Source organism: Oryzias latipes, chromosome 10 (genome assembly GCF_053564925.1).
Source record: "Oryzias latipes strain Hd-rR chromosome 10, Olatipes_Hd-rR_3.1".
In the NCBI taxonomy this organism is placed as follows: domain Eukaryota; kingdom Metazoa; phylum Chordata; class Actinopteri; order Beloniformes; family Adrianichthyidae; genus Oryzias; species Oryzias latipes.
The window spans coordinates 25,951,024-25,959,951 of record NC_136246.1 but is presented as its reverse complement, the minus strand read 5'-3'; the positions used below and the strand labels follow the sequence as shown (position 1 = coordinate 25,959,951).

At 39.2% G+C, this 8,928-nt stretch overlaps 1 long non-coding RNA gene across 1 annotated transcript; it reads left to right on the top strand.

The window, feature by feature from the left end:
- Positions 1 to 398: 398 nt before the first annotated feature.
- LOC144994761 (uncharacterized) lies at positions 399 to 8,310 on the top strand. The gene is made up of 3 exons (XR_013658394.1): positions 399 to 2,374; positions 2,490 to 2,763; positions 5,077 to 8,310. It is a non-coding gene; the product is annotated as an uncharacterized LOC144994761 (long non-coding RNA).
- The last annotated feature ends 618 nt before the right edge of the window (positions 8,311 to 8,928 follow it).

Here is an 8,928-nt window from a genome sequence, read left to right as displayed (position 1 = left end):
CAGGCGAAGAGTGAAAGATTCCATCAGATTATTGATGTGTGATGGCAAAAAGCTATAAAATAATGTGTCACACAGCTAAATATGCTAATGTTACAAATGGCTTTAGTCTTATATCTGTAGGCAAAAATCAGAGTGGAAACGGAATGTGCTACCATGCTCTCACAGAATGAAGCTCCATTTTAGTTTTTTTTACTGAAGTCATAGTAAGCAGGAACTCTGATGGAATCTAATGTTACAGCCACAGAAACAGCTTGTGTGTTATCAGGGATTTTAATCTGAAACCTAACACGCATTGCTGCTTTGTATTTCTAACAGTATAAACTTTGACACATCTCTAATCAGTTGCCTGTTTGGCATCTGATGTTCCCTGTGAACCACATGTGCAAGAAATCGTGGAGGCAAAACAACTTTAAGACACATCATGAAAGCTGTGCATCAAAGTTTTTAAGTAGGCTGAGAGAAGTTGAAGAAGCACGGTTACTATGGTTACTTGATTCCCACTTTCTTGGTAACCTTGGGTCCACGATTGCAATCTAAACACCACATATGTATCTACCTTCAGAAAATGAAAACCATTGAAAGCTGATATGTTCAATTTAAAAGTAAGATTGTTTACTTCAAGGTGGAACTATACCTAGAATCATTGCAGTGATACCAGAAAAGTTGTTGTTTTTGTACAAATGTAGTTTTTTTTTCCTCATTGTTTTTGCATGCACACGGCTGCTTTCTTGCATAAATGTGAAACCCCTTCAGCTGATGCTTTGTTTTCTTTCACCCAGGCGACTTCTTTTGTTTTCAGAGAAACTTTAGTTTGTAGAAATTCTCTTGTCACTCTTCAGTCCGTGTGATACCTGTCTACAAAAAAAGCGGATCCTTGCATCAAAGTTTCCTTTTTTGAATTCACCATTATTCTAGGCCTCTCCAACAAAAAAACAAAACAAAACTCGGATTTATGACCTCAACACATTTGCCAACTTAGAAAACTCAAGCTCTAAAGGAATATATGGGACTGCAGTCTCTAATTACAGAATATGTATGTCTTGTTTGAGTGTGGATTTGACACAAGCGCTAGAGCACCAGAAGTGCATAACATGATCTACTGCTTAAGTGAAAATGACTACTATTTACTTGGTCATAACATAGGGCACAGATGAAGTTGCCATGGTTTCCGAACAGATTTCAAAGATATAATTGTTGTAAGCAATAAAAAGCCAATATGTGTCACAGGGGTCATCAATGTTTTTGATGTTTGTGTTATTTCTTTTCTAGTTTTTCTGCAAACTGCTGTTCCTTATAGTTTAATTCAACTTTCTCTCCATGTATCCTCATGAAGGAGTCTACAGCTGTCCACACTTGTGCTGATTATCCCTTGATTTCAGTGAGCTTTGACTGGGTTGGAATGTTTTGGGTTGTTGCCTGTGTTCCAAGCTTTGTCTTGAATTTTTTTTGTTTTTTTTTTTTTTTACAGATCTTACCTGTCTGTATCTGGATCCATATGGTTTGTTTCTCAAATGGCCCAATAGAATAAGCCTGTTCTTCTCTTCTACTATCCACTGGAGGTAAGCTGCTACAGAACTGGTTGTCATCTCTAAGGATGTGTGCAGATGTACGTTGGGTTGTTAGGTTATAAGAATGCCTTGTGTGGCTAGAAAACATTTTGCCTCCTCTCAAGCAAGTTGGTTCTCTGAAACTTTCATAAGAATTTATCTGCTAAAAATGGCTTTGCTTTCTTTCTACTATCCAACTGCACTTTAACTTCAACCCAAGTGAGTTTCCTTCACAATGGAGAAAAGTGGCTCAACCTTCGAGCTTCCTCAAGGGCTGGCCATAAGGGAGAGAGATGCAGATCATTTTCTCTCCTTTTGTGCATTTTTTTTCAGCTTTACACTCTATTTGACCCCACCACACCCCATCATGCAGCTGTTTTTGGGCTTCTTTGGGCTAAGCAGTGGGCAGACTACAAAGGCGAATTTCTAGCAGTATAAAAATTCATTTTATCATCAAATTAATTCATTTTATAATTTGTGGTTGACAATGCGATTCATAGTCGATATTGGTTTATTTTGAATAATTCAGTTCGATCAGATTCACTGAACTAAAATTGATCCAGGACATCTTTAGCCAAAAATTCAAACTTGTTAACTGTTTTTTTTTTTTTGGTTAAGGGGTTTCATTTTTTGTTTGTTTTTTTTCTTCTGCATATGATGAGTATTTTAGGAGCTTTACTGTGTTTTTTTTTTTTTGTGTGTGTGTCCAAACATTGTAGGTTATTGCCTCTGTTTCAAGCCTTGTGTACAACCTGTCGAACAAAAGTTTATTTTTAGCTCTTACTTCCTGGACCTGAGTCCCTGGTGTTAAGGATGTACAATATAGTGTAATTGTTACCATGAGAAGGTTGCGTCAGGAAGGGCATCCGGCGTAAAAACATTGCCAAGTTTACCATGCGACTTGTTCGCTGTGGCGACCCCTGATGGGAGAAGCCGAAAGAGGAAGTTGTTACCAGATAAATGTAAAATAGCACAAGTAAAACACGCTTCTTGTTCATGCAAACTGCACACAAAAGCTCAGAACCAGGATTTAAAACCAGGGCCCTATACTGTAAGTTGAGAGAGGTAACCCCTAACTTATTAACAGACTTTTATTTTAATCCGTTTTTTCATTTATTTTCATTTTCTGGATTTTTTTGTTTTCTGTTATTTAAAGGATTTGACCCGTTGACCAGTACAGATGCAAGCAGCCTCAATGACAGTATCTAGAAAGCAGGTATGAATGAAAGTATATGAATTTTAATATGTTCTTGTGGCAAATTTCTGAATTTCATTCTTTTAATATCCATGATGAATTAGAATTGTATGAAAAAAACAGCAAAATACTTGGAACTTACACGGTCATATTAAATTTCTGTTTTTTTAAAAGATGGACTAATTTGTTTGTGACAGTGAAGGGCAGAATCCATGGAAGTACACCTGACCTCCTTAATTATTAGGCCTACTTCACTTTGGCAACCTCTTTTGCATTTAGTATCTTGTGACTCATTAATATTGACACATTTGTGAAAGCATTTGGGAAATAAGCTGCTAATGTTAAGTTACACAAAAGAAATAACAAAATTAAAATTGTAGAATGTTATTTTAAAAATGTTTCATTTTTTACATTGTCCCTCCATTCATGTAAAAGGCTATGTTTTAGAAAAGTCATAAAAAAATATTACAGCAGAAGAAGCTGCAAGGGGAAAGATTTTTTCATTCAAGCACACATTTTTGACCATGAGCTTTGGGGAATCTCTAGGGATTTCCAGGCCTTCCACAGAAGTGCTTTTGCTGTACTTCAGTCTTAGTCTTAGTGCTAAAGAGACAAAAAGGGAAATTAGAAGAGTTCATTGTTGTCACAGTTCACAAAATAACCCAACAATTAGTGGTCCTACCAGAGATCCCCTGTGTCCAAAGTGTTAATAGTCTTGGGCTTGCTCCAGTATTCCATTACTGAATAATTGGACTGCATAGTGGGCCATCACTGAGACCCTTGCTCTTGCCAAGGAAGAGGTGAAACTCGTATTGATCCAGTGTCTGAATCTCTGATCAATCATCCCAAATCAGCCTAATGGGACAGTGGACTGCCAACAGGTGACAAAGGATATCTCTCTAACTATGTGTGTATTAATCACAACAAAAGGAAGAAAGAAAGAAAAAAAGAGTAAGCAGATTTACAATCTGGCTGCATTTTTCTGGCTCAACTCCCGTGTGGAACAGAATGTAATAGGAGACTGCGGAGGAAGCTGTTTGAAGAGAGTTTGGTCAGACGATGGGTAGGGCCACCCCTGCTCTCCAGGTGACACTGGTGGTGCAGAATCCTGCTGTGGCTTCCAGTAATTGAGTTAAATAAATGATTGCATATCCAGTGGCGGTAGCTGCGGCCTTCAGCTTTATGCCTGGCTAGAGCCACAGCCGATTTAATTAATTTTTAATTAGGAGAGAAAATTACAGGCGTATTCCAGCGGGACGTTTAAGACATCTGTGCATTAGAGATAACATTCTTAAATACCCTGAGCCTCCCAACAGTAGAGGCTTTTAGGGCAATGGGACTTGCACGGTCCATAAGCTAGACGGGGTGTCGACTATGTTTTTCTCGCTGCACGTCAGATGCACTTGACGTGATTGTGGTTTGTTAAATCACAAATGTCAAGGAGAGAGACTTAACTTAAAGTCTTCAACTTCCTGCTTAGGCATCAGTCATTCAGATTCACGTCAGCGTCACGTGGCGCTTTAGGTGACTGATTTCCACTCTATGTTAAAAACACATGTGTACAGGCAGTGAGCCATTCATCTGCACATTCGCTCCCACTCAGACCCCTTTCTTTGCTGATGAATATGTATTGCTGTCATATTTTGTTTCTTGCCATGTAATCTCTTACACACTTAGGTCTTCTGCATCCAGTGGCTGGGGGTTGATGTATAGCGGTCATGGTGTGTAAGAATGTGGCGGGTGGATGTTCAACAGCCTGTTGGAAGATGCTTTACTGCTCTGGCAAGCAGTGGGTTGTCACAGTGCGTTCAATATCACAGCACATCAAAATTTACTGCGGGCTTCCAGCACTTTCCATTTATTGTATTTTATCGTTATGGAGACATACATTGATCTTGGCAAACAATACTTTTTATTATTAAACATTATCCCCATGCAGTCTATAATCAGATTTATTTCCTGTCCAGCATGTTTGTGCTGTGGCATAAAAACGGCTATCAGAGCAGAAGGAGAGGAAAGAATTCTGCCCCCTTTACTTGATGTGATAACATCCCAGAAAAATATCGGTGCAGGAGATTGTATCCGTTTGTTGTGCCAGAAAAAAATATATATATATCTCTTGAAGAAGACTGACAAGCTCTCATAGAAATTTGAACACTGATACCAAAAATGTGTTGCGTTTGATCCTGCTGGATCTCTTGTCTTTTCTTTAGCTGAGAGGGTGAGAAAAAAAACGCAACATAGATGAATGATAATACGTTTTATTAAAATTAAAGCTACTTCTACTCAACTTCAAACAGCTAATTAGGTTTTTTTATTTCTTTTTTTTTTCAGATAATTAATTTTGTAACATTCAAAAAGGTGTTATTAAAAAAACGGCGTTGCTGGAAGAGCTTGTGTCGGACCATGAAAGTGCCTAATTAGCCTGCTGTCCGGGAGGCTGCAAGTCTGTGAGAAACGCCCTATCTTTGGCATTTAATCTTAGCCTGTCACATCCACTTTGCTTTTCCCTCATTCCCCAGTAGTGCTCTGAACGCATGGCTGAGGCGACACCTGAATGCATCGCTGTAATTTTTCTCTTTGCAGGATTCACACTCTTATGCCTTGCACGAGATTTGCTAATGGTCCTGCAGGGTGAAACTTGGTTTGATCATGAAATAATGTATTATGTTTCTAAACTTTTTTTTTCAGTTTTTTCTTTTCAATGAAGTGTGTTTGTATGGGGGGTAACAAACCACAACAAACCAATAAATATTCTTTCTCCTCTTCGTCTGCCGAGTGACAGACTTGTAAATTGAACTGTCTTCTATTGATCAACATGTCAATGGCATGAAAGTGGAACAACACAAGATGAACGAAAGCTGAAAGGCAGACAAAGACAACAAAAGATAAACGGATAAACAAAGGGGCTGCTTGAAACTTATTAATTTATCAAATCTTTAAACAAATCTGCTTGGATTATAACAGTGATCTGATCACTGGAGAACGAGAAACCAAAAACTCGACTCACAGGCTAGGCTCAGTAAAAGGAAAACAACAAGATTCATTAAAGACTATGTGGCCCTGCTGATCCTCTAACTTTATATTTGAAGTCACTGAGGGTGTATGTGTCACACAAATTAATGAAACAGATGATGTTTATTCCTAAAATGTCAAAAGCTGCAGATTTTGCCTCCCTAACAACTGCTGTGATTGAAGCCAAATTCCCCGAAAGAAATCCAGGCAGCACTATGTGTTTCTAAAGCACTTGTGTGGGTGGATAAACGCAATTTTGAAATTTTGTTTGAGATTAGGTTAAAATGCTAACATTTACAATTTTCAATTTTTTTATATCATTTGGTTAAAACCATTACAATTGTTGACCTTTTCCTTTTTTTCTTTCTAAATAACCTGGACACCTGAGCAGGAGACACGTAAGAGAATCTGAATTGCCTTAGAAAATTTAAACCTAACCCACAGTAGAATATATCTGCATTCATGTTAAGTCATTCTCTACCAGTCAACAATGAAATTATGTTCTTTAGCATCTGTCAAAACACCTCAGTGCTCAAAATGAATCAGATACTACTTTTTTTTAATAAATGTTATTCTCTTCTTTTGTCTCTTTTTATTATTGTGAATCACTTTGGTACCCTGATGGTGTTGTACGTTGCTGTACAAATTTTCATATTTCAGTTGAATTTATAATGTGTTGTACTGATTATTTAAAAATACTCACTTTCACCATTTTTTTTTGTAAAAATTTGTCTTTTTGTAATTACTAAACAGAAAAAAAAATTATTTAAGGGAACAAAAACCAAAACAAGAGAATTAAAATCAAACTCCTATGGGATGGGAAATATTACAATGATAAAATATATAAAACTGGAAAACTGTCTGCATGGCAGCTAATAAACATTGAAAACCTACAAAAGGTGAATATACATTTTTTAATAAAAAAAATATATATATATATTTAAAAGCAAGACATGCCGCTACCAAATAAGCATTAGTAATCCAGCAGAACATGACAGTCTGTGCTCCTCTCCGTTGGATTGTTTCCAGATGTCCCAGAAACTTTAAACAAAATAGTTGGAGCTGAACAGGTGCAGTGGGTCTGGAGGAGGGCTCAGACACAAAAAGGAAAAAGTGGAGCAGAACAGACAGGTGGTGTGGCTGCTTTGAGGCCAGGCAGACTGGTGAAGTTGTTCCAGTGAGTTCAGGTGGGCGGGCAGACCAGTAGCACTCCCACGGTTGGCCATTGAGAGGAACAGAATGGGAGGCTAATCCAGCAGCTAACCTGGAATCCATGCAGGCTGGCAAGGCCATCTCAGAAGAGTCAGTCCAAATCAAGATCTTTACAAAGGTTAATTGGGTGCAAAAGGAGCTAGCGATATTGTAACTCCATATGAATGGACCAAGTGTGCGACAGGGTTGTGTCTGGACCACCGAAGCAAGTACATTTTAACCTACAGACAAGAACTAAGCCATATCTGGGACCTTGCAACCATTTTGTTAGGCTTTAAGGCAGGTTAAAGAATTGAAAACTGGATCAAATTGGTAAGAATGTAAACACACATGTATGCAAACACTGATGTAGGAAGCAAAAGTGCAGGTCTGTTTTTTGCCTCCCCATTTGGTATTTTCCTTGGATAGTCTGCTTTATTCCATAGGTGTGGAATAGTGTTGAGCAAATAAGCCAACCCAGGTTTGGCTCATGACAAGTGTCTCTGTTCACTTCTAAGCACATCTTTATGCCGTTCTGTGCAAACATAAATTGGTTTTCGAATATAATAAGTGGTGGAAGAGAACCAAAAAGTTAAGTGCAGCAGGATTTTTGATTGAAAATCATAATCAACAGTCTGCAGCAGAAATCAAAAGAAGGAATTACTAAAAGTTGTTCAATCCTCCATCCATTTATGCTCTATGATCAATATGTCTACGAAAGCCTTTTGTCGGGGGTTTTCAAAGTTTTTGTGGCGGAGGGCCAAATTAAGAACTCGACATTAGACTGGGGGCCAAGTTTGGTGAAAAAAAAATGGATAAACAGAAAAAAGTAGTTTTTAATAATTTTAATAACCAAGTGTCATTTGTGCAATTAACCAGGCCCTCCAGATGTTTTCCCGGAGGTTGCTTTCCAGATCTTCTACACATCTAGTATTTGTATCATTTGATAGACTTATTTCTTCAAACTTTTTCTTTTGCTCTGGACAAACAATGTCAGCTACTTCCGGCATACATTCTTTTTACAAACTCCCCGTCACTAAAGGGCTTGCTTTGCTGGGCCATTTCCAAAGTCACAACGTAGCTAGCTTCTGTCACAACTTCACTGGACAGGGCTCCAGACTGCGACCATTTGCTCGCATTTTGCGACCAAAATTTGAGACTGTGCGACTGAATTTTACATCCAGTCGCACATGCGCGACCAGTAAATTTGCCTCCCCCACCCTCCGTATTTTTTTATTCATTAAACGTGGAAGCGGCCCGTCAATGATCAATGAAATGAGCAATGAAATCATCAATGAGACGCGAGCCCACACGCACGCAGACAGACACACACACACTCGTGAGACTGGAGCACACGCGAGCGCACACTGTCACACATGTCATTGAGTGATGCCTGAGGCGGCCAATGCGTGTGAGAAGAATAGGGAAAGTCGCTGCAAGTGGCTAAAATATGTGGAGGGGCGGGGCCTAGAGATAATCGAGTGCGCGTTAACGTCTGTGGGAAGGAAACGGAGACAAATCATCACAACCTGATATGTGCGTCTGAGCTATGAACAGCTAGCGAACTATTGATTCGTTCTTTCGACCTGCGGCTAGTGTACCAGTGCCAGAGTGTACAGCAGGGGTCTCAAACTCGCGAAGCAAACCACGGCTCTCATGCACGGCTGTAACGACAGCACATCGCTCCCGCGGGAGATGGTCAGCTGAGGAGCATAAATGTCCCACACCTACATGCGTGACAGCTAACGGGGCTCGAACATAAACACGTGTGAGCGACAACACGATTTAGTCTTAGACGCACTTAAAACACGTGTGGAAAATGCAACGATAGACGTGTTTAAGATGAACCAGCGCCCGGGGGGGGGGGGGGGGGGGGCATGAAGGCGAAGCTGCAACAGGAAGTTGGAGTTGTCCTTAACATTCAATTTAATAATTATGCCTCTCCCCCTAAGTACGATCTGTGATATTACATCTTTTATA